This window comes from Erinaceus europaeus, chromosome 8 (assembly GCF_950295315.1).
Source record: "Erinaceus europaeus chromosome 8, mEriEur2.1, whole genome shotgun sequence".
Taxonomy (NCBI): Eukaryota; Metazoa; Chordata; class Mammalia; order Eulipotyphla; family Erinaceidae; genus Erinaceus; species Erinaceus europaeus.
Genome location: NC_080169.1, coordinates 4,467,246 through 4,492,308, shown reverse-complemented (window position 1 = coordinate 4,492,308; position 25,063 = coordinate 4,467,246). Strand labels below are relative to the sequence as shown.

The 25,063-nt window shown below is 44.5% G+C and overlaps 1 pseudogene; it reads left to right on the top strand.

Moving 5' to 3' along the window:
• Positions 1-23,460: 23,460 nt before the first annotated feature.
• Positions 23,461-24,154, top strand: LOC103113806 (large ribosomal subunit protein uL6-like; annotated as a pseudogene).
• The last annotated feature ends 909 nt before the right edge of the window (positions 24,155-25,063 follow it).

The following is a 25,063-nucleotide window of genomic DNA, read 5'->3' as shown; positions in this document are numbered from 1 at the left end:
CTGTCTCTCTCTGTCTCTCTGTTTCTCTCTGTCTCTCTCTGTCTCTGTTTCTCTCTCTGTCTCTCTGTCTCTCTCTCTGTCTCTCTCTGTGTCTCTGTCTCTCTCTGTCTCTCTGTTTCTCTCTCTGTCTCTCTGTCTCTCTCTGTCTCTCTCTGTCTCTGTCTCTCTCTGTCTCTCTCTCTCTCTCTGTCTCTCTCTCTCTCTCGGTGTGTGTGTGTAATTAGTGATGTTGGAGGCCAGGCAGTGGTGCACATGTTTGAGTACTCATGTTACAATGTGCAAGTCCCTGGTCCCCACCTGCGGGGGGGAAAGCTTTGGGAGTGATGAAGCAGGGCTGCAGATGTCTCTCTCCCACTCTCTCCCCCTTCCCTCTCAATTTCTGGCTGTCTCTATCCAATAAATAAATAAAATTATTTTTAAAAAAGATGTTGACCCCAAATAGTAATGCTTCAGCAATGACATGCAAATAATAAATAAATAAGGAGTCGGGTGGTAGCGCAGCAGGTTAAGCGCAGGTGGCGCAAAGCACAAGGACAGGCATAAGGATCCTGGTTCAAGCCCCCTGGGTCCCCACCTGCAGGGGAGTCACTTCACAGGCAGTAAAACAGGTCTGCAGGTGTCTGTCTTTCTCTCCCCCTCTCTGTCTTCCCCTCCTCTCTCCATTTCTCTCTGTCCTATCCAACAACAACAACATCAATAATAACAAGGGCAACAAAAAGGAATAAATAGATAAATATTAAAAATTAAAAATAAATAAATAAGTAAGTAAATGGCAGCCAGGCTAGAATGGAAAGATCTTAAAAGAAGCCCTAGCTATACAAGCATACACTCCTGCCATCCTGTAAGACTGAACGACAATAGGACCCTTTCTCCTTGCTGCTATGGTATCTGAAGCCTAAGGTAAACTAAGCAGGGAAGCAGCCTGTATAAAGCAGATAAAGTGACTGCAGGGCTCTTTACTTTACCCGTTATTTTCCTTAGGATTAGTTTAATGAGGTGCATGCATTCCTGCTAGCTCTATGTGCACTATCTCACTTAACTGCCACAATCTTTGGAAGCTGGTAACAGAAGAAGGGGGGAAAAGCTGAGGCTCAGTGGAAGCTGCTAGGTCAGCCACTGAGCCCAGAGGTTTACTGACCAAGACTGCATTTCTGACCACTGGTAAACAGGAGAGTAAAGTGCAGCTGACTACCCGAGATAGTGGCTGGACTTTTCTTCTCTGAATTAAACTTCTGAACTGGATTGAATTTATTTGAAATAAAAATATTTTTGCTGGCCTCTAAAGACAGATGCCAACTGCACTCCTTCCCTTCTGGCTGACCCTCAACAAGTGGATGGGTGAACCCGGATGGAGACAGTCTGGATATTGACAGGTTCCTTCAATCTGGGGCGGGGCGGCAAGAACAGCAAAGTCCACACTTGAGACTATCAGGAACATGCTACTGGAGGCTTGGCTTTTCTTTGTCCCTCCCTCTCTGGGAAACCCTGAGGACTGTCAAATAAATGACAAGCCGCATTTTACAAGTAGACCAGGAGTCTGCAGTGGCGAGTTCATGCTGATTGCCTATCTTATCTTGAGTCATCAGTCTCTCATTCAGGCTTCTACAAACAACTCCAGCCTGCTTTGGGAGCAAGAGCCTGATGAAATGGGCATTCATTTCCCAGGGCCCTGATCTATGGTGAGTCAATGCTGGGGTGGGGTGGGTGTCGGGGGTGTGGCACATGGCTAAATTGGGGTCATGTGGACAGAGCAGCAGGAAGGCCTGGGAGCCCAGCTCCTGGAGGGAGCCTCTGGATTCTGAAAATGACAGTGAGCATGATGATACCGGTGACGACAGGTCTAGTAATACTGGGGGATGCCATTTGTTAAGCTCTGCGTTAGGTAATATTCATGGGTCATCCTTATTGAGTCTTTTTTTTAGATATTTTTTTATATTTATTTTATTTATTTATTTATTCCCTTTTGTTGCCCTTGTTGTTTTATTGTTGTAGTTATTATTGTTGTTGTCATTGTTGGATAGGACAGAGAGAAATGGAGAGAGGAGGGGAAGATAGAGAGGAGGAGAGAAAGATAGACACCTGCAGACCTGCTTCACCGCCTGTGAAGCGACTCCCCTGCAGGTGGGGAGCCGGGGTTCGAACCAGGATCCTTATGCCGGTCCTTGTGCTTTGCGCCACCTGTGCTTAACCCGCTGCGCTACAGCCCGACTCCCATCCTTATTGAATCTTGACAGCCTTTACTTGGAATAAAGAAACTGAGGTTCCGGGTCAGGTGGTGGCACACCTGGTTTAGGGCACATGTTACAGTGTGTAAGGGCAGGGATTCGAGCTCCCAGTCCCCACCTGCTGGGGAAAGTTTTGCAAGTGGTGGAGCAGTGTTGCAGGTGTCTCTCTTTCTCCCTCTCTATCACCCCCGTCCCTCTCAATTTCTCACTGTTTTTGTCCAATAAAGATTTTTTTAAAGAAGGAAAGAAGAAAAGAGAGAAAGAGAGAGAGAGAAAGGGAGAGAGAGAGAGAGAAAGAGAAACTGAGGTTCTATAGAGGAATAACTTTCCTGAGTTCATATGTACATAAAGTGGTAGAACTGACACTCAAATTGTTGGATTCTAGAGTTTCTTACTCTCCTACAATGGAGCAGGAAAAATCAAATCATGGGCTGGGGATGCAGCATAATGGTTATGCAAAAGACTTCCAAGCTCTGAGAGCCCAGATTCAATCCCCAGGACCATGATAAGCCAGAGCTGAGTTCTGCTGTGGTCCCTATATTGATGTATCTTTCTCTCCATATCTCTCAGTCAAAATAAACAGAATATCTATTTAATTTTTAAACTTTATTTTATTTGATAGACATATAGAGATTCGGGGGGTAATAGAGAGGAGAGACAAAGGGAGAGAGAGAAACACCCGCAGCACTGCCTCACCACTTGTGAATCTTTCCCCTGAAGGCTGGGGGCTTGAACTCAGGTCCAAGTGCATGGTAATTGGTACACTTAACCAAGTGTGCCACCACCCAGCTCCCTGAATATGTATTGTTTTAAAAGATGGATACAAGCCTGTGTTCCTCACCTGCAGGGGGAAAGCTTCACGAGCAGTGAAGCAGTGCTACAGGTGATTCTCTTAGGAATGAATGTGTTGGGAGTCAGGCGGTAGCGCAGCAGGTTAAGCGCAGGTGGCGCAAAGCACAAGGACCAGCGTATGGATCCCGATTTGAGCCCCCGGCTCCCCACCAGCAGGGGAGTCGATTCACAGGCGGTGAAGCAGGTCTGCAGGTGTCTGTCTTTCTCTCCCCCTCTTTGTCTTCCCCTCCTCTCTCCATTTCTCTCTGTCCTATCCAACAATGACAACATCAATAACTACAACAATAAAACAACAGGGGCAACAAAAGGGAATAAATAAATAAATATTTTACAAAAAGTTTTAAAAAAAATGAATGTGTTGAGGGCAGGTGATGCAGAGTCTCTCATGCCTGAGGCTCCTAGGTCCCAGGTTCAACTTGCAGCACGCAGCACCACCATAAGCCAAAGCTTATCAGTGTTCTGGTTAAAAAATAATAATAAAGGAAAGAAATTGATGCGTGGGGGTCAGATGGTAGCCAACCTGGTTGAGCACACATACTACCATGCACAAGGACCTACAGTAGTCCTCTCTCACCACCTGAAGGGGAAACTTCACAAGCTCTTTCTCTCCCCCCTCTTCCTCCTCTCTCTCTCTCTCTCCTCTCTCTCTCTCTCTCTCTCTCTCTCTCTCATATAAGATAGAAACAGAAAATAAGAAAAGGAAAGAAAAGAAAAAGCATTCATAGGGGCAGGCACTGAGCCCCAGTAATAACCCTGGTTGCAATTATTAAAAACCATGTATGTGTCGACAGTTATCAATATCAACATGAATCATCTTTTTGTTTTTAGAATCTGTCAATAATCTTCTTTTTTCAAAAGATTTTATTTATTTATGAGAAAGATACGAGAAGAGACAGAGAAAGAACCAGGCATCACTCATGTGATGCCAGGGATCAAACACAGGACCTCATGCTTGAGGGTCCAGTGCTTATCCACTGAGCCACCTCCCAGACCATGTCAATAATCTTCTTAGAAGATGTATTGGTTTGTTTTCATGGAGTGAAAGAGATGAGAGAGATATCCAAGCACTGCTCAGCTGTGATCCTTATTTACTGTGCAGGGCCCAGGATTAAACCTGGATCCTTACACATAGAAGTCCCTGCACTATCACTGCTCTAGATAAAAACTTACTTAACAACCTTTATCTTATTTAGTCATTTATATTTATTTATTATTTGTTTATTCATGGCTCTATAAGGGAAATGACTAGTCACAGGACAGTTGCCAATAATTTCTCATCCTCCTATGATAAGGGTCTGCACACCAATCTTACCACCAACTTAGGTCTTTCTCCATGACTGTGTACTGGGTCACAGTGCCCAGCCAGCTCCCCCCACCCAACAACTCCTTAGCTTTGTCGCAACAGACAAATTTCACCCTGGTTGGTTGGTTTGCCTCCATGGCTATCACTACGAATCCACTGCTCCTGGCATTCTCCCCTCCCCTTTATTTTTCCATTTTATTGGCTAGGACACACAGAAATGGAGATAGGAGGGGAAAGTAGAGAAGGAGAGAAAGATAGACACCCTCAGACCTGCTTTGCCGCTTGTGAAGCATTCCACCTGCAGGAAGGGAACCAGATGCTCGAACCCAGATCCTTGCAGGGGTCCTTGCACTTAGTAGTGTGCCACCGCCTGCCTCCCCCTCTCCTTGTTTCTTCAGTTGCACCTGGAAGTGGGATCATCTTATATTCATCTTTCTCCTGCTGGCTCATCTGTGCATGATTCCTTCAAGTTCCATCCAGGATGCGGCAAAGAAGATGACTTCAGCATTTGCAGTTGCTGACTAGACTTCCATGGTGTATATGCGCAGCGACCTCCCTACTCATCTGTTGCTGGGCATCTTGTTTTTAACTGGTTTGTATTGAAAACTTCATGGTAATAATGAAAATGCTTGATTTGTATCTATGAACTATTTTTCAGTTTTTGAATATGGGTTTTATATATTTTTACATTTTTTATTAGCTTTATTTATTTGCTGGATAGAGACAGAGTTGAGATGAAGAGAGATACAGAGAAGGAGAGAGACAGAGAGATACCTGCAGCACTGCTTCACCACTTGCAAAGCTTTCCCCCTGCAGGTGGGGACCAGGGGCTCAAACCCGGGTCCTTGCACACTGTAACCTGTGCGCTCAACCAGGTGCACCACCACCCAGCCCCACCTTTATAAGTTATGTAAAGGTAAAATGTATGCCAATAGCAAGAAAGACTTAAAGACAGAAGATTCATATTTATAAAATATTTACATTATTCACAAAGTATTCTCGAACAGTAATTTAAACTAATGTGATGATTCTTGTTGGGAGGGTGGGGGGCACAGAATATGAGTGGTAATCCCCCCAATTAAGAAACAAAGAGATATTGTGGTATGTATGGTGTGGAACTATACCTTGCAATCTTACAATCCTACAAACCGCTACTAATAATAAATTTTAAAAAATGATTTGATAAAAAATAATACGGTAAGTTACATGAAGAGAGAGAGATTTTGCAGCACTGACCAGTACTTCATGAAGCTTCCCTTTTGTATGGTTCTCTCACATACAGACCAGGGACTCACACCCAAGTCCTTGCTCATGGTCAAGTGTGCTTGCTACTGGGTGATCTCCTCACCCCTGAACAACAGGAATGTATTGCCTTGAACTTTTACAGACTGAAGTCCACAATCAAGGTGTTGGTATGGTTTGATTCCTTCTGAGAACTTCGAGGAGGAAAGTCTATTCCAGTGGCTTCAGAGAAATCAGGGGGCCAGATCTGACATATAATCTGTAAAATTTGCCAGGGCTACAGCTTCAGGTATCAGAGGCATCAGTGGAGTCCCAGATCCACTGCTAGTGAAGGGGAAGGAATAATAAGAAAAGAAGGGACTTCTGGTACTGAGAAGCATCTAGCCAGAGAGCCAGACAATTACCTGGGTTTTGTAACCCTGGAGGCCAGTCTAAGAGCTCTGTTCTTTAACCAGACAGAACAGTCTAATCTGTGTTGTTTCAAAGTTGCCATAGTTTCATATCCAGCACAAATGTTCTTGTGAGTCAGTAGAGAGATGGGCTAAGGGAAAGTTTTGTCACAGAGTGGTTATGCAGGGAGCCAAGCTGATGCAGCCTTTATAAGCTTACCATGCTGCTATCTCCACAGGAGGCCCCAGGGCTGACTATAGCAAAGGAAGAAAAGCAAGTACTAATCTGAAAATGCTTTTTACCTGGAAATGGTGGCATCATTTCTTCTGCTGCTTCAGTGGCCAAATCAAGTCTACTAGTTATGTCTTAGACCAAAGCACAAGGGTGGTGTGTTGGGTATGATCTTCCTATAATGTCTGAAAGGAGAGATGAGCTGTATGTATTGTTATGATTATTGCCAGTGGGTTTTTGTTGGTTTTGTTTTTTTTTTTTTTTTTTTGGATTTGGAGCTTGTACCAAGTAGCATGGGAATCCCCATGGATGAAGATGACCATCTATCTCCCTTTACACAGAAACATCTCTGCCCACATAGGGCTGGTTCTTCAAGCTTCTGCAGTCAGGCACTCCACCATGCCACTTCAGTTCTGTGGTGTTAAAGAAAGACTTGAGAAGTAGGCAATGCAGTCTTTTTTGAAGTGTAATTGTGAGCAAGACATTCCTGTTCTGTTCGCTTTCAATGCTTCGTATTGTATACAGAGGGAAATCTTTAGATTGAGCCCACTACAGCAGTTCTCAGGTGTCTTCCCCCGCACCCTGCCTCCTTCTCCAGGACTCCAGGCTGACATTAGACAAAAGTCCCAGAAGTGCAGGATTCCCTCTTGTGTTTTCTGTGCAAAACCATGGGAAGGCTAAAAGACTTGGACTTCTGGATCACTAAGTGTGGTGTTGTGCCGGTCCCTGTTCAGGCGCCAGATGCCGGGATAGCCTGAGGGTGTTTCTTTCCGAGCAAGTGCACCTAATGTGATCATCAAAACAGAAGGGGTCTTAGAAGCAGAATTAGAAGCGGACCAACAGTGTTGAATCCATTCTTATTAGCTGCATGATCTTTGGCTAATGACAATTATTCTGAATCTCAGTTTCTTCACCTACAAACAGGAGACAACAATGCCTACCTCACAGGATTGATGTAGTGGTTACATAAGATTACATGCATCACATAAAATAGACCCTGATCTATTGTTATTAGTAGATATCATTAAATGTCATAAAGCATGGTGAGGTCAAGTATAGTAAAATAAATCCTAACCAGGGGATTTTAGAAGAAAGACAAGCTCCCAACTAACTTGGTTATAATAATAATTGTCGATTGCTTTTTTAAACTCTAAGACCATAAAGAAACTTCCCCACTCTCTTTAAAGTCCATGTTTTTCCCATTCCAGAAACCTCTGAGACCTTACCTTGCTTGTATTTCTTGATGCCTCTGCTCTTGATTCCTTACCTTATGATACTGCCTCTGCTGACCTCAACTGAATCAATATGACCTGTGTTATGTTGCCACTGCCTTTTTGCTTTGATTTGTATCCAAAGACTTCAAGCCAGAGATGTAAAACTTCCAATCCCAACAATCTGATGAGACCTTTCCTAACACATGGGACTACCTAGTTCTACTTCAGATGGTGCTTTCTGTAACAAAGTTACAGATCCTAGATGCAGGCTAGGGCCTAGGGGACTGGGTACTTGTATACACGTATCTATAAGTTAGGACAACTATATACTTCAAATTAAAAGTGCTTAGTAGTCCTCTGTGGTTAGGTTTCAAACTATTTATCTCAGCAATATAGTAGAAAGACCTAAAGAAGGTACCATAAATTTTCTAATCAAATATTTCTTACTTGGCTTAGGCATCCTCCTCTCATACCCTTAATCACTCTGTCTTCTCAACTAATTACACAAAAGAAAGTCAGATACTGTTGGGTAGTATGCCACCTCCCCCTGGCTTCTGCTTAACCATATGCCTATATAGGGATTTACTGATCCAAAGCTTTGGTCTATTTACATAAATCACTTTTATATTTACATAAAGCACTCCCTCCAGGGCATTGGTGGTTCAGTGATAGGATTCTCGCCTGTTCCGCCCCCTCCTTGTCACACTCTGATTTTCACCAATCACTTTTCTCTCCACCCTCTCTATATCACATCCTGTTTCCACCCTACTTGGAGAGTATAAAAACAGCTGCTCTTCTGATTAAAGACACCTGGAAATTGCTTTCCGGCTCCGAGAGTTCCAGAGTGTATCTCCTGCGGAAGTTAGTGCGGCACGAGTTCCTGATCCCTCTCCCACGCAGCAGCCTAGATCGGCTCCAGTTGAGTTCTCTCCAAGCCAGAGAGCACTAGCTCAGGAAGAAGTACCCTCAGGTTATCCCGGCATGATACATCTCTTAGTCTCTATTTTTTTTTTAACTTTGTTTATCTTATTTGATAGGACAGAGAGAAATTTAGAGGGAAGGGGGATAGAGAGGGAGAGACACAGAGAGATACCTGCAGCACTGCTTCACTGCTTATGACACTTTTCTCCTGTAGGTGGGGACTAGGGGCTTGAACCCAGGTCCTTATTCACTGTAATGTGTGTGCTTAATCAGTGCACTACCACCTGGCCCCCATCTCATAGCTTCTTTTTTTTTAATATTTATTTATTGCCTTTTGTTGCCCTTGTTTTATTGTTGTAGTTATTGATGTCGTCATTGTTGGATAGGACAGAGAGAAATGGAGAGAGGAGGGGAAGACAGAGAGGGGGAGAGAAAGACAGACACCTGAAGACCTACTTCACCACCTGTGAAGCGACTCCCCTGCAGGTGAGGAGCCAGGGGCTTGAGCCGGGATCCTTATGCTGGTCCTTGCGCTTTGCGCCACGTGCGCTTAACCCGCTGCACTACCGCCTGACTCCCATCTCTTAGCTTCTTATAACAACATTAGCATCATTATCCCCCCCTTGATAATCATTAAAAGAAACACTATATACAATTGGCCAAGAGATATACTGTCAAAGGAATATCAGCTAAAGGACTATTATTGTGTCTATGGCAACCTTTATTAGAATCACTAAACAAGTAAGTGCAGTAAAACTTGAGGTTAACTTAGACCCCACTAAGATTCCACGTGTATCTCTTCCCTAACTTGAGGCCAGACCCCATAAACCTAGTACTGGCTTGGATACAACAAGTGGCACTCAACACTTTTAACAACTGGGAGAAAGCCCAAGCTTGTTAGATAAAGAAGGAACTACAAAAGCTGGACAAAGGCAAGAGACTGGTTCATTTAATGATGCCCTTTTTGGTCATTGCCAAGCCACACCATCATCGGGGCCCTAGTCAGAGAATCCTTGGATGTCCCCATAGATCTAATGAACCTAGACTTCTAGTAGATCACTTTCTCCTCCATTACTGGTCACTTCCATCAGTAATGTCATTCTAAGCCTTCTTGTGGGCTTCTTCAGGACTGTACCCTCACTATAAACTAGCAGTGGTAAAGACTGCCCCACTTTCCAAAGGGAAGCTGGGTCACCCTGCTCTGCCACTTGAGGAAGAAGGGTCCTGAATTAGAGCAGCCTAGAATGTTCCCAGCTGTGACCATGGACCTGCAAACTCAGACTGACTGGGACTCAGAAGTTCTACAAGCTCCTGGGCTAAATATGAATACATATGGGCCCTGGTTCAGATGGATAGGGTAAACAGTTAATTGTATTTATATATGTTCTTCATGTTTAGGAGCTATTCTCTGTCCTGACCTAGCTTTCTAGTCCTATTCTCAACTCTGATACCATCTGCCCAATCAATATTTTTAGTCTGCTTCCATATTAGCTATCAGGCTCCAGAAAAAATAGCCTGTAGGAATATACCTAAAATAGACTCCGTAGCTTCAATCCACCCTAAAATCCCTATTCCCATCTGCTCTACTCCTAATTTTTGGCTCCTGTTTATTAAATATTTTGTCCTGCTTTATATCTTTAACCACCAAGTTGTGAAGGCTGCCATGATTTCATCCTAAACTTCCTAGGTAGACAACCTCACCAATGTGTCCCAGAACCTCACCTCTCCAGAGCCCTGCCCCACTACAGGAAGATAGAAACAGGCTGGGGGTACGGATCCACCTGCCAATGCCCATGTTCAGCAGAGAAGCAATTACAGAAACCAGACCTCCCACCTTTTGCACCGCAAAAATGATTTTGGTCCATATTGCCAGAGGGGTAAATGTTAGGGGAAGATGACCAGAGGGCTCTGAACTCCAATTCCATCAGAAGCCAGAGAGAGAAGGGGACAGCAGGAGGTGTGTGGGGGGTGGGGAACATACTCTGAAGTAGTAGGTGTGACTTAGAAAGGACAAGAAGGAAGTACCACAGTGCAAATATATAAATAGATAGATAGATAGCTACACAAATAATAGTCAGTTCTTATGTGTGATCTCGGAAAAACGAATGCAGCTTCCAATGGAGGGAATGAGGACACAAAACAGGCAGTGGGAAAAGTATGGAATTATACCCCTGTTAACTTGAAATTTGTAGATCAATATAAAATTACTAATAAAAAAATAACAAAAAATAGATCCTGATCTATTTTCATAATGCTTCCTTTAAATTGTGTGGGAAGCTCTAGGGAGAAAAGTTACAATAATTTAATGAAACAAACACCTGTACTTTCATCCATTTTATTTCTGACCAAGTATACCTGTATCCATCCAGTTGCCAACTGGTTTTTCCACAGGTTTTTCTTCTTTTCCATTCCTTCGGTACCTTATTATTCTGTTTCATTTTTTCAATGTTAGTGTCCTAAAAATAGAAATCATACATATCACCTGAAAATAATGATAAATAATTAGTTACCAGCTCAATTTGGTGCATGTTTAAATCTATTTCTAACTGCACAAAGAGGAACTTAATGCTTTATTCAACCTTATCCTGAGACAGCATGTCTCAAACTGTTTTGTTAGACAATAAATCCATGAGAAGTCAATCAATGCTACTCAAACAAAGGGTCCAGAAACACACATGTTTGGAAAGAATGGATTGAACAAAGTTAAATGCATTTATTTCAAAATTTTTCTTAAATTTCTAATACATGAAAAACCTGGGTAAGATTCTGTTGTTTTCCATACACCCCCCCTGACACACACACACACACACACACACATACACACAATGTGGAGCATTTGATAGAGCTGCTGTCTTGTAGAGCAGTGCCTTTCAGACTTTGTTGTGCACCTGAATCAGCAGGATGTCTGTTTGAAATAAAGATACAGATTCATAAGGTAAGATATGGAGCGTGGAAATCCGCATTCAAGAGGTGTTCCCAGCGGGTGTCATGTTGCTGCTCCATAGACCAGACCAGGAGGACCTGAACTCTGAGGGATCATCATTAACATCTAACTGGGGCAGGGAGTAGATGTGGGATTCTCTTTCTGTTAGAGGACTTAGAAGAATGTGCTCTCAATTCAGACAATGTTGGCAACACCTTAGCCAGTAATCAACATATGCAATTCTAAGGAGAAAAAGAGCTGGTCCCAGATGATTGAACTTGAAGATGACATTTTACCCTTTCAGGTTTGTCAAATTCTCACTTGTAAAATTCATCCAACTTATATATTATTTCCATAAAGTTGTTGTGGCAATGGAACTGAATTTTGTGAAATACCACTTTGCAATCTCAATTGTTTCCTCTTTATCTGTAATAAAATAAAATAAAATAAGCCTCTAGGAGCAGTGGACTCATCATCCAAGCACCAAACCCCAGCAATAACCTTGGTGGCAATAATATACATATTTTAATTTTTTTCTGTTATCTTTATTTATTTATTGTGTAGAGACAGTCAGAAACCAAGAGAGATGGGGGAAACAGAGAGGAGGAGAGACAGAGAGACACCTACAGCCCTGCTTCACTACTTGTGAAGCTCTTCCTCTGTAGGTGGGGAGCCAGAACTCAAACCTGGGTCCTTGTACTCTGTAACAAGTACACCCAAGCAGATTTGCGACTACCCAGCCCCTAAAATACATTTTAAAGAATGAAGATTTTTATTTTAAAAAAATAGAGGAGAAAGAGAGAGGGCCTTAAAAACTCAAAAGTTGGGAGTTGGGCGGTAGTGCAGCGGGTTAAGCGCAGGTGGCGCAAAGCACAAGGACCGGCATAAGGATCCCGGTTTGAACCCCAGCTCCCCACCTGCAGGGGAGTCGCTTCACAGGTGGTGAAGCAGGTCTGCAGGTGTCTGTCTTTCTCTCCCCTCTCTGTCTTCCCCTCCTCTCTCCATTTCTCTCTGTCCTACCCAACAACAACAAAATCAAAAACAACAACTATAATAACTACAACAACAATAAAAACAATAAGGGCAACAGAAAGGAAATAAATAAATAGATATTTTTTAAAAACAACTCAAAAGTTGGGTGGGGATAAATAGCATAATGGTTATGCAAAGTGACACTCCTGCCTGAGGCTCCAATGTCTCAGGTTCAGTCCCTTGCACCACAGTTAACTAGAACTGAGGTGCTCTGGTACAAAAAGAAGAAGAAAACAACAACCTCAGAAACTATCAATGGCTTCATTTTCCTCCCTGGGACATAAAAATGCAGAGTTAGACAATCTGTACACACAAAAGGAAAATGCAGATGAGAGGAAAGGTGGCGGGAAGTGCCACAAGGAGCACTGACTGCAGTCTCTGCTAACCTACCCTTGGTCCTGTCATGTTTGCCTTTACAAGAAAGCTCCCTTTTGTTCGCGTCAGAGCCTAGGTATTTCTAATACAACAAAAACCATTCTAACCTCAGGCTGGCACCAATTACTCTCTAGTACCATGTTTCATACCTGAGAACTTACTTCCATCCTAATCTGCCCCATCTGGGACCTCACGTCTCCATAACTAGAGGACTGCAATCATCACTTAGCTGTACTGCAGCTGGTTTGTCACTGTTGTAAGGTCATCGTCTTTATTTAACACACATGAAGAAGCCGATCATAAGACATGAATGCCATCCTGCTGTTCTAAGAGAACCCTAATTCCTCATAGCTGAACTCCTTTGCCACAGTATCCAAGACTCTTCATGGTTTCCAAAAGTGACCAGTGCTCACTACTTGCTGTGTAAATTTCATCTTTTATTATTTATTGGATAGAGACACTCAGAAATCAAGAGGGAAGGGAGTAAGAGAGAGAGAGACCTGCATCACCGCTTCACCACTTGCAAAACTTTCTCCTTACAGGTGGGGTCTGGGGACCCGAACTCAGATCCTTGAGCACTATAATATGTGCCCTCAACCAGGTGTGCCACCACCCGGCCCCTCTTGCTGTGTAAATTTCAAGTTACAGAAAATCCAATTTAAACTGATGAAAATGACTTAGCAGACAAATGCTGCAAATTGGCTCACTCGTACCTGATTTTATTCCTCTTCTTGGATTTCCCAGTACTAAAAAGACTGGAAAAGTTAGACTGTTGTTTACTAAGGCTCCAAATTCCAATAAGAAAAAAACATGGCCTCTCTGGAAAATGCACATGCCTCGGTCTTTCCATCTCTGCCCCTCACGGTTCACCTTCTTGCCTCAGCCTTCCCTCTCCTACATCATTGGGCATCATTGCAAAGGCCACATGACCAAGGCCATAAATCTGCACCCTTGTTTAGTGTGGCATGTCCTCTGCCTCTAATCCAATCTCCCCTCTGTGTGTTCTTGGTGCTCACTCATTCGGTTTGACAGCTATTTAATAAACCTATTTGCTTTCTTTTGACATGAGGCAGCAGTGGTGGGTGTTGAAGAGCTGTGAGGCCCTCGTGGACAATGAAACCCTTTCCCACTCAACACTCTTCCATCTCAGGACAGATAAATTGTGGGGAAGTTGAAATTAACCCCAGCTATCTTCTTTTCTTAAGGAAAAAAAAAAAATCACTAGAGACCCAAGAAGCAGAGCAAATGCAGTAAGTGAAAAGGATGGCAGAAGAAATCACATTTCCTGGCTCCAAGGGCAGGGGTGAGCCCAGATCAGGGGCCTGTGAGCCTTCCCTCAATCTAGCTTTTATCACTTCAAAGCAGAAGGTCCTAAAGGAATGCCCTTTCTGACTGACTCTGTCTTCAAAAACATGAAAGAAAAAGCATATTTCCTTAAGCCTACTTGCTGGAAACCAAGCATTTTACTCTAAGGTGCTTGGGCCACAATTCTCCACTGCCGGGCTGCAGTTTGGTATGAGAGAAGCAGAACTGGTTCTACAATCAGCAGAGTCATCTGGAATTTTGACCCCATGGCTCACAAATTTATGACTTCGTGCCATTTATTTTAGTGTTCCTGCCCTCAGTTTCCCTCAGTTTCCTTCTCTAGAAAAATGTTCACTGGGGGCTGGCGGTAGCACAGTGGGTTAAGCGCACATAATACAAAACGCAAGGACCTGCACAAGCATCCAGGTTCGAGCCCCTGGCTTCCCCCACCTGCAGGGGGCGGTCACTTCACAAGCAGTGAAAAAGGTCTGCAGGTGTCTGTCTTTCTCTCCCCCTCTCTGTCTTCCCCTCCACTCTCAATTTCTCTCTGTCCTATCTTATTAAAAAAAAAAATGGCCTCCAGGAACAGTGGACTCAGGCACTGAGCCCCAGCAATAACTCTGGAGGCAAAGAAAGAAAAAGAAAGAAACAAATTGTCATTCATGCCTAGTATTTGTTCTTTCCTTTCTTTCTTTAAAATTTTCTTTCTGTTTTTTTCTTTTCTTTTTTTTTTACCAGAGCACTGTTCAGCTTTAGCTTATGGTGGTGCAGCAGGGGAATTGAACCTTGGACTCTGGAGCCTCAGACATGAATGTCTCTGCATAACTACTATGCTATTTATCTCTGCCGTACCTCGTATTTTCTATAATTAATTAATTTACTATGAGAGAATAAGAGAGAGAGAAAAACATTAGACCACCACTCAGCTTTGGCATCTGGCAGGGCCAGGAATTATAACAGGGGCCTCAGGATTGCAAGCCCTGTGCTCTAAGGCTGAGCTACCTCCTGCAGTTAGCACTGTTTGTCGATAGTAGTGATAGCAGCAAATTCTCTCTCCAAACAGCTCTGTAACCCTGCTTTTAATTGGCATGTCACTTAGATTGTGATTGTTTAGTTTCCCCTCTCATTGAAAGGGCCCGGGAACTCTTCTATTTGCCAATTGGATCATAAAATTCCATCTCACTTATTAAATTACAAAATTTCTTTAAGTAAACAGAGAACATGTAGAAACCATGTCGGGCTCATTTCCAGATAGGAAGCTTGGACTGTATGACTAATGAGTAAACAATCTCTCCTGGAAGAGAAAAATTCAAAGGTGAAGAAGGCAGGACGATGCAGAGGAGAAGTTGACCCACAGCACCTCTATCACTGAAGTCTTGGTGACAAGGGATGGCGAGGTAGTGTTTTTACTTGTTTGCTTGTTTCTTTTCTTCTCTCACTGGGGCTAGCACTGGGGCTCAAAGCTTACAAGATGAATTTACCATGCCTGCAACTGTTTTCTCCAGTTTCCCCTTTTTTAGAACTGCTGTGCCATTTCTCATTGCTAGCAGAAGTAAATGATAGTTCAGTTATTCCATATCTAGCTGGCAAATGTGGCATTGTCTATCTTATTAATCACAGCTATCCTAGTGGCTATGTTATAGTAACACATTTTCTAATGAGAAATTCTGGAAAATATTCAAATTTTTTTTATTTTGGTTGCTCCTTATGAGTTATTTTTTAAGTATTTATTTATTTCCTTTTGTTACCCTTGTTGTTTGTTGTAGTTATTATTTATGTCATTGTTGTTGGTTAGTACAGAGAGAAATGGAGAGAGGAGGGGAAAACAAAAGGGGAGAGAAAGATAGAGACCTGCTTCACCGCTTGTGAAGTGACTCCTTTGCAGGTGGGGAGCTGGGGGCTCGAACCGGGATCCTTACACCGGTCCTTTCACTTTGCGCCATCTGTGCTAAACCCACTGCGCTACCGCCCAACTCCCCTTATAAGTGATTTTTAAGTGTTCTTTGTATAGTTTACATTCATGTCCCCTGCAAGATATACATATTATGAATATTTTGGGTTTTTCTATTTGTTTGACAGTGCTTTTTGATGAGCGTACATGTCTAATTTTGATGATTTTCTTTTTTTTAAATTATCTTTATTAATTAGAGATAGCCAGAAATCAAGAGAGAAGGATGGGAGATATAGTGCTTCACCACTCACAAACCTTTCCTCTGGCAGGAGGGAACCTGGGGCTCAAACCTGGGTCCTTGCACATAGTAACATATATGAAGGTAAATGGATTTGGAGTGAGCAGAATAATCCACGTCGCTCAACAGAGACTCTGGCCTTATCAGTTCTTTTCTTTTTGTTTTTAAGCCAACCAGGTGCACCACCACCGAGCCCAATTTTGATGAGTTTCAAGGTATTATTTAACTTTCTCTTCTTTATTATTATTTTTTTATTGATTTAATAACGATCGACAAGACTGTTGCCACCACCAGAGTTCCGTTATCTCATCCCCTTCATTGGAAGCTTCCCTATTCTTTTTTTTTTTAATTTTAAAAAAAAATTTATATTTATTTATTCCCTTTTGTTGTCCTTGTTTTATTGTTGTAGTTATTATTGATGTCGTCATTGCTGAATAGGACAGAGAGAAATGGAGAGAGGAGGGGAAGACAGAGAGGGGGAGAGAAAAAGAGACACCTGCAGACCTGCTTCACCGCCTGTGAAGTGACTCCCCTGCAGGTGGGGAGCTGGGGGCTTGAACAGGGATCCTTATGCCGGTTCTTGTGCTTTGTGTCACGTGTGGTTAACTTGCTGTGCTACTGCCTGACTCCCTTATTCTTTAACCCTCTGGGAGCATGGATCTAGGATCTTTATGGGATGCAGAAGGTGGAAGGTGTGCTTCTGTAATTGCTTCTCTACTGGACATGGATATTGACAGGTGGATCCATACCCCTAGCCTGTTTCTATCTTTCCCTAGTGGGGAAGAACTCTGGGGAGGTGGGGGTTCCAGGACACATTGGTGAGGTTGTCAGCCCAGTGAAGTCAGGTTGGTGTCATGGTAGCAGCTGAAGCTTAGTGGCAGAGTAATGGAGCTAAAACGTTGAAATCCCACACCTGGTGTCTCTGGACACAGTCTGAAATGAAACGTGAGATGGTATTGGTTGCACTGATTTGGTCGAGATCAGGAGATGCAGTATCAAATGGTATGGATCAAGAGAAGCATGAAGGAAAACGAGGTTCCAGGACTGGGAGAAACATTGACTTTATAGAGTGGAGACGGTCCCTGCTGTCTTAGAGTTTAAGAAGGCAATAGATAGTTATTATTATAACCAAGTTATTTGGGAATTTGGTTGACTTTGAAAATCCCATAGGTAGGATTTACTGTACCTTACAAGACCTTACCATAATTTGTGTCATTTAATGCTATTTACATATAGCTGTATCTTTATGTAGTGACACAACCAGTTGCTTCTGGTCTCTCTAGTCTAAGGCTATAGGTGATTTAATATATATATATTTTTAAAAGTCATTATTAAAAATGTATTAGCAGGTTAATTCTATTGTTTAAATTCAATCAGGTTACCAATTTGAGACCGTAAGTGTTTAGATTGAAGGAATATATACTCAGAACTGGGGTTTATACATCAAAAAGTTTGAGGCATTCAATCTATTTCCCCCCCTCTCATATTGCTTAGTGACTTATAAGACTATAAGTTACTAGGAGTGTATTCACACCATTCCCACCACCAAAGGTCTGTGTCCCTACCTCACCCCTACATGGAGCTGAAAATCAACCCTCACCCTCCACCCAGAGTTTACTTGGTGCAATACTCCAAACTCAGTCATTCATGCTTTGCATCAACCTTTCTGTTCTTCTTTCTCAATTTATTTCTTTTTCTTTTTTGGCTCTACTTTTACTTTTTTTTTTTTTTTTTTTTTGCCCTACTTTTACTTTTTTTTCTGGCCCTGTTGTATTTTTATTTCTGAGAGAGGGACCTCATCTCTAGCACAGGCAGTGCCAGGGGTCGAACCTGGGCCCTCAGGCCTGCCAGTCCTGCACCCCAGCCACTGAGCTCCCTCCGCTGCTCCGTTCTGTGCTTTAACTTCTAAGGGGCCCTGAGAGCTGGGCAGCCGCTCCCCTCGGAGCTCCCGGAAGTGCTGCGGGGAGTCGCGGTCCAGCTTCCTGCAGCGGGGGCTTCCGGGCCGAGGGCCTGCGCACGAGGCGAGGCGGCCGGAAGTCCAGCGGCAGGTGCCGGAAGCAGCTGTGGGCAGCCGGGAGCCCCGCCTCAAGCCCCGCCTCAGGCCCCGCGTCCACCCGCAGCTGCTGCTGAAGCCGGAGCTGGCGCCCGGCGGCAAGAACCGCCAGAGACTCGACGGGCTGAGGCAGGTGGCGCCGAGGCAGGGCCGCTGGCCGCCGGGGAGGGGAGGGGAGGGGAGGGGAGGTGCGGCGAGACGGGGGCTGGGGGTCCTCACAGGGCTCGGGTGGGTGGGCGCAGAGCTGCTCTCACCAGCCACTCGTTCAGGATGGAACCCCGTCAGGTCCCGGCGGGCCTAGTCAGGCCCGAGCCCTCAGGCTATTATTGTTACTGTTACTGTTGTTGTTATTACTATTATTTTGCCTCCAGGACTATTGCTGGGGCTCGGTGCCTGCGCCATGAATCCACCGCTCCTGGAGGCCATTTTTCCCCCTTTTGTGCCCTTGTTGTGGTAATTGTTGTTGTTGATGTCGTCGTTGTTGGATAGGACAGAGAGACATGGAGAGGGGAGGGGAAGACAGAGAAAGGGAGAGAAAGACAGACACCTGCAGACCTGCCTCACCGCCTGTGAAGTGATTCCCCTGCAGGTGGGGAGCCGGGGCTCGAACCGGGATCCTTACGCTGGTCCTTGTGCTTTGCGCCACGTGTGCTTAATAACCCGCTACACCACCGCCCGACCCCCCTATTATTATTATTTGTTTTTTATTTATAAAAAGGAAACATTAACTAAATCATAGGATAAGAGGGGCTCCACACAGTTCCCACCACCAGAACTCCGTATCCCATCCCCTCCCCTGATAGCTTTCCCATTCTCTATCCCTCTGGGAGCATGGACCCAGGGCCATTGTGGGATGCAGAAGCTGGAAGGTCTGGCTTCTGTAACTGCTTCCCCACTGAACATGGGCGTTGACTGATCGGTCCATACTCCCAGTCTGCCTCTCTCTTTCCCTAGTGGAGTGGGGCTCTGGGGAAGCGGACAGGACAGGTTGGTGGGGTTGTCTGTCCAGGGAAGTCAGGTCAGCATCATGCTGACATCTGGAACCTAGTAGCTGAAAAGAGAGTTAACATACAAAGCCAAACAAATTGTTGACCAATCGTTGACCTAAAGGCTGGAATAGTGCAGATGAAGAGTTGGGGGGCAGGCCCAATTATTTAACTAAAAGTGTGTGTGTGTGTGTGTGTTTCTTATAAGACAGTCAGAGAGAGGATGAGAAGTGTAGGAAAGGGAGAGAGAATCAGATCAGAATTACTACTTTGCTCTGCTACGTGGAGGTGCCAGTGATTGAACCTGCAACCTCTGTAGCCAAAGGAATCTACTGCCACTGTGTTCTCTCCTTGGCCATTGTTCTTTATTTTCTTGGCTAACGAATTTTTTTTTAATTTTTATTCTAAGAAGTCTTTTTTCCTATCCCCAGATAGGAAATATGAAGCCATTCTTTATTTCCTTCCAGAAATGTTGATGCATAACTCTCTCAATTAAGTCAAACGTCTTTAGTCAAAGTGAACAAACAGCACAGAGAAGGGGTTGGAGGTGGCAGGAAGCGGGAAGCAGAGGCCACAGAAGCAGGTGGGCGCTCAGTGCAGATGAAGTCTCAGGACAGAAAGCTGCTCTCTGGTAGGAACCGCCAGGCTGCTCTTTGCATTAGAGACAGAGAGGCCAGCTCTGCGTTTTACAGAAGGGAACTGCAAATGGAGTTCACACACAGCCGTGACCCTTGATGTGCAGCTCGGCGGCCTGCAGGACATTTGCTTCTAAGTGGGCACCACGTATTCCCAGCTGAGAACTTGCCACTGCTGCCCCGTCACACTCACCACCAACCCGTACTTCCACAGCTTGCTCTCCCTGACAGTATTTTGATGGGTTGGGTCGACCCTTACGAGGCCAGTAGATCTTTGTTGATTCCTAAACACTTTTATTTGGTGTTTTCATGAAGCTCAGCCTCAATTCTGTGTGACTGGCTTTGCCCCTGCTCAGCTCTGAAGACAAAATCCAGAGACAGCTGAATCGTGTGGCACGACTATGACTCCAGTCCCCTGAATCTTCACACTGACTTTTAATATCCAACACCCTTCCTGAGTAAGATGAAAGAATCATGTGACCTAGAAACTGGGTCATAGACAGCTCTGCCTAAACTCTTTTTTTTTTCCCTTTCTTTTATTGGGGATTAGTAGTTTATGTTGGAGACTTTAATAGTCATCACCAAGACTGGGGATATTCCTCCACTCGTGCTGACGGCTCTATCTTAGCCGACTGGGCTTCAACGAATGACCTCTCCCTATTATACGATCCCAAACAGCCAGGCTCTTTTCACAGTGCTAGATGGAATAAAGACTCGTCACCCGACCTGTGCTGGATTAGCACAGTCAACGGCCAAGCCTTTCCTGCTACGAGACACGTTCTCAAGATCTTCCCGCACAGTCATCACCGCCCAGCTATCATCCACATTGGTCTCCAGCTCCCACTGATTCTGTGCTCAGAGAAACTAAGATGGAACTTTCGGAAAGCAAACTGGCGTCTGTTCAGTGATCTTACCAACAAATCTATTCCTGCAATTCCAATTAACTCTATCCCCTCTGAAGATTCCTACAGGCACTTCCGCCAAGCCATCTTCAAAGCAGCTTTCCAAGCCATTCCTCGTGGGAGACGTGCTAACTATACGCCTTGTCTTGATGCTGAATGCGAGCAACTACTAAAGCAGTATGATGAGTTGGGCGACCCAGATGTGGCTGACCATCTCATTGCCTCCCTGGATGCAGCACGCCAAGCCCACTGGCAACAACTCACGGAAAGTCTGAACTTCACCCACTCAAGTAGGAAGGCCTAGAGGCTTATTCATAGTCTGGGTGCCAGTAGCCAACCCCCTCCCGTCTCCCATCCTCCCGTATCTCCAAACTCAGTGGCCAGTCACCTAACTCAAGTTGGACGTGCTAAGATCAACCCAGTCTGGAAAAGAGAAATTTCCCATGAGTGGTCATCCCACTTCCGTTTATCTTGTCCATCTCCAAAACTCTCTCCCTTTACTCTGTCTGAACTGGAAGACACTTTGAAGAGGGTTAAACCGGGAACAGCTGCTGGCTATGATAACATCACCCCAGAACTCATTCTTAACCTGGGTCCCGCGGCAAAGAAGTGGCTCACTTCATTCCTGTCCCACATCTTGGAATCTGAATCTATGCCCAAAATTTGGTGTCGTGCGAAGATAATAGCAGTTTTGAAACCAAAGAAAGACCCAACACTGGCTGCCAGCTATAGACCAATTTCTCTCCTCTCCGTGTGTTACAGACTCCTTGAGAGGCTGCTTCTGTCACGTATTTCTCCTCTTACAGAGAAATTCCTATCACCCGCCCAAGCTGGTTTCCGCCCAGGAAGATCTACCTGCGAACAAGCCCTGGTCCTCTCAACTTACATTGAAAATGGATTCCAGAAGAATTTAAAGACAGGTGCTGTCTTTGTTGATCTCACAGCAGCCTATGACATGGTCTGGCACCGTGGTCTCCTAGTCAAGATCTCAAGATGCCTGCCTCCGTGGGTGGCCAACACTATATCGTTTCTTCTCCAAAACAGAAGATTCCGGGTGCATCTGGGTGACAAGTCTAGCAGATGGAGACTCCCCCAGGGCTCTGTCTGGCTCCTACGCTATTTAATATTTACATCAATGACCTCCCAGAAACTTCTTCAAGGAAGTTCATCTACGCCGATGACATCTGCTGTGCAACTCAGGCATCCAAGTTCGACATACTCGAGGAAACACTCACGAAAGACATGTCTCTGATATCTGATTACTGTAAAAAATGGCAACTAATCCCTAGCACTGCAAAAAACGGTATCATCTGTTTTCCATCTACACCATGCCTCGGCCTCGCGTGAGCTTAATGTGCAGCTTGGCGATACGAGAATCCAGCATGAAGCCCAGCCAGTCTATCTTGGCGTTACTCTCGATCGCACTCTGTCATTTCACAAACATCTCATAAAAACTGCAGCAAAGGTGGGCGCGAGGAATAACATCATTGCAAGACTGGCCAGCTCCTCATGGGGCGCGAGCGCTTCCACACTACGATCATTATCTCTGGCATTATGCTATTCCGCTGCAGAATACTGTGCCCCAGTATGGTTCTATAGCCCCCATGTCCACCTGGTCGATTCCAAATTATATTCCTCCATGAGGATCATTTCTGGAACCATCCGTTCCACCCCGGTTCCATGGCTGCCAGTTCTTAGCAACATTGCCCCGCCAGATATTCGTTGGGATGCGGCATCATCTAAGTTCATTTCCCACGTCTGCGCTCGACCGGACCTGCCAATATACGAGGATATCTTTGCCCACCCTGTCCAACGCTTGACGTCTCGTCACCCAATCTGGTCCCCTATGCCTACACTGAACTTCTCTGTTCCAGACTCTTGGAAACAGAGTTGGCAGTCAGCTGAGGTCAAGAACAAACACCTCATCACAGACCCCTGCAAGCGTCAACCCGGCTTTGACCTAGCACGTTATGATCGGGCCCTCCTCAATCGCTATCGAACAGGCCATGGCCGGTGCGCAGCTATGTTCCATCGCTGGGGAGCCAGAGATGACCCGAACTGCCCCTGTGGCTACAGACAGACTATGACCCACATAGTCAACAACTGCCACCTCTCCAGATTCAAAGGAGGTCTCGAAACTTTACATCAGGCTCAACTTGACGCTGTTGACTGGCTATGGAAGAAGGGCAAACACTAGAAGAAGAAGTGGTTTATAGTCAACAGTAAAATATAGTTGGTACATGTGTAACATTTCCCAGTTTTCCACATAACACTCTGACCCCCACTAGGTCCTGCTCTGCCATCATGTTCCAGGAACTGAACCCTCCACCCCACCCCAGAGTCTTTTACTTTGGTGCAATACACCAACTCCAGTCCAAGTTCTGTTTAGTGTTTTCCTTCTGTTTCTGTTTTTCAACTTCTGTCTTTGAGCAGGATCATCTCATACTCATCCTCCTCTTTCTGACTTATCTCACTTAACATCACCCCTTCAATCTGCCCAAACTCTTATCACCACCAGTCTGTCCAGCTCCTTTTCCTTTTGCAGCCTGGGTCTCTGCCCTATGATACCTGGACCAATGCTGGTTCTTTCAAAGAGAGTCACATGACCCAGGATCACATGGTCCAGGAAGACCAATCAGAAACTGTCCAGCAAACTTCTGAGAAGATCAGATCCTCGAGATGTTCCTTCTTTGCCGCATCTACTGCGAGAATGAAGACCATTCTCAGCAACCAGACCTTCGACATTCCGGAGAATGTCGACATCTCTGAAGGGCCGCACGGTCATCGTGAAGGGCCCCAGAGGCACCTTGCGGAGGGACTTCAACCACATCAACGTGGAGCTCAGTCTCCTCGGAAAGAAAAAGAAGCAGCTCCGAGTTGACAAATGGTGGGGAAATAGAAAGGAACTGGCTACTTTTCGCACTATCTGCAGCCATGTACAGAACATGATCAAGGGTGTTACACTGGGCTTCCGATACAAAATGAGGTCTGTGTATGCTCACTTCCCTATCAACGTTGTTATTCAGGAGAATGGGTCTCTTGTTGAAATCAGAAACTTCTTGGGAGAAAAATACATACGCGGGTTCGAATGAGGTCAGGTGTTGCATGCTCACTATCGCAAGCCCAGAAAGATGAATTAATTCTTGAAGGAAATGACACCAAACTTGTATCAAATTCAGCTGCATTGGTTCAGCAAGCTACAACTGTTAAAAACAAAGATATCCGGAAATTTTTGGATGGTATCTATGTTTCTGAAAAAGGAACAGTTCAGCAGGCTGATGAATAATCTCTATGGTGTCCAATCACACAAGCAGCAAAATAATGGATGATGTGTGATCTCTTAAAAGATGCAATAAAAGCCATTACTGGTTTGGAACTTTTCCTCAAAAAAAAAAGCAAAAAGATCAGATCCTCATAGGATTAAATGTTCTTCTATTGAAAATTTGAACTGAAACTTGTGGGAAGGGTTTACCAACATGCAGCCAGAGGTAAAACAAAATAGAGAAAGTGAAGGCCACGTAGAAAGCTACATGACAGGAACAGAAACCGGGACAACAGAGGAAGCTGCTGATAGAAAGTGAACCTCAGAGTAGTCACGATAGACTCAGAGGGACCAGAACAGAGCACCGGGCCTAGATTGTGTCACCTGTAGCTTCCACAAATTGGTTCTTGCGCAAGGGTGTATAAATCCACTCTCAGTCCCCCCTAGCTGTGAGATATTTGGTGAAGGTCTCCATTTTCATCACCCAAAAAAACCATCTTTGTCCGAGACAGTGAGGATGGAAAAGAGAGGTTGAGAAAGTGAGGAAAAACAAAATGAAAAGAAGTAAGGAAAGTGAATAATGATCTCTCTGTCATATCAATAATTCCCATGTTTGGGGATCCTGTTTAACATGCTCTCTCTTCATTTCCAGAGAAGCCCTCCTCATCTAACTCTTGTGAAGGTCAGTGAGGAGACAGCCACCAGATCTCTGAGGAAGGTAAGTGGATTTGGAGTGAGCTGAATAATCTGTGTCACTGAACAGGGACTCTGGCCTTATCAGCTCTTTTTTTAAAAGCCAAATCTTTAAGTGCTTACTTTTAGAAATGTGGTAAGACAGTAAGAACACAGAGGAACTGAAATGTGACTCTTGAAAATGGCTTGTCCTACTGAGCTCAAGGGACATTCATGTAGCCTTTTTGCAGAAATTCTACTAGTGTTGATACTGGGAATAAAGTGTGTTCACTAAACACAGCTTATTAAAGGAATGACATTCTGATAAAGATAGTGGCCATATTGGGCTCA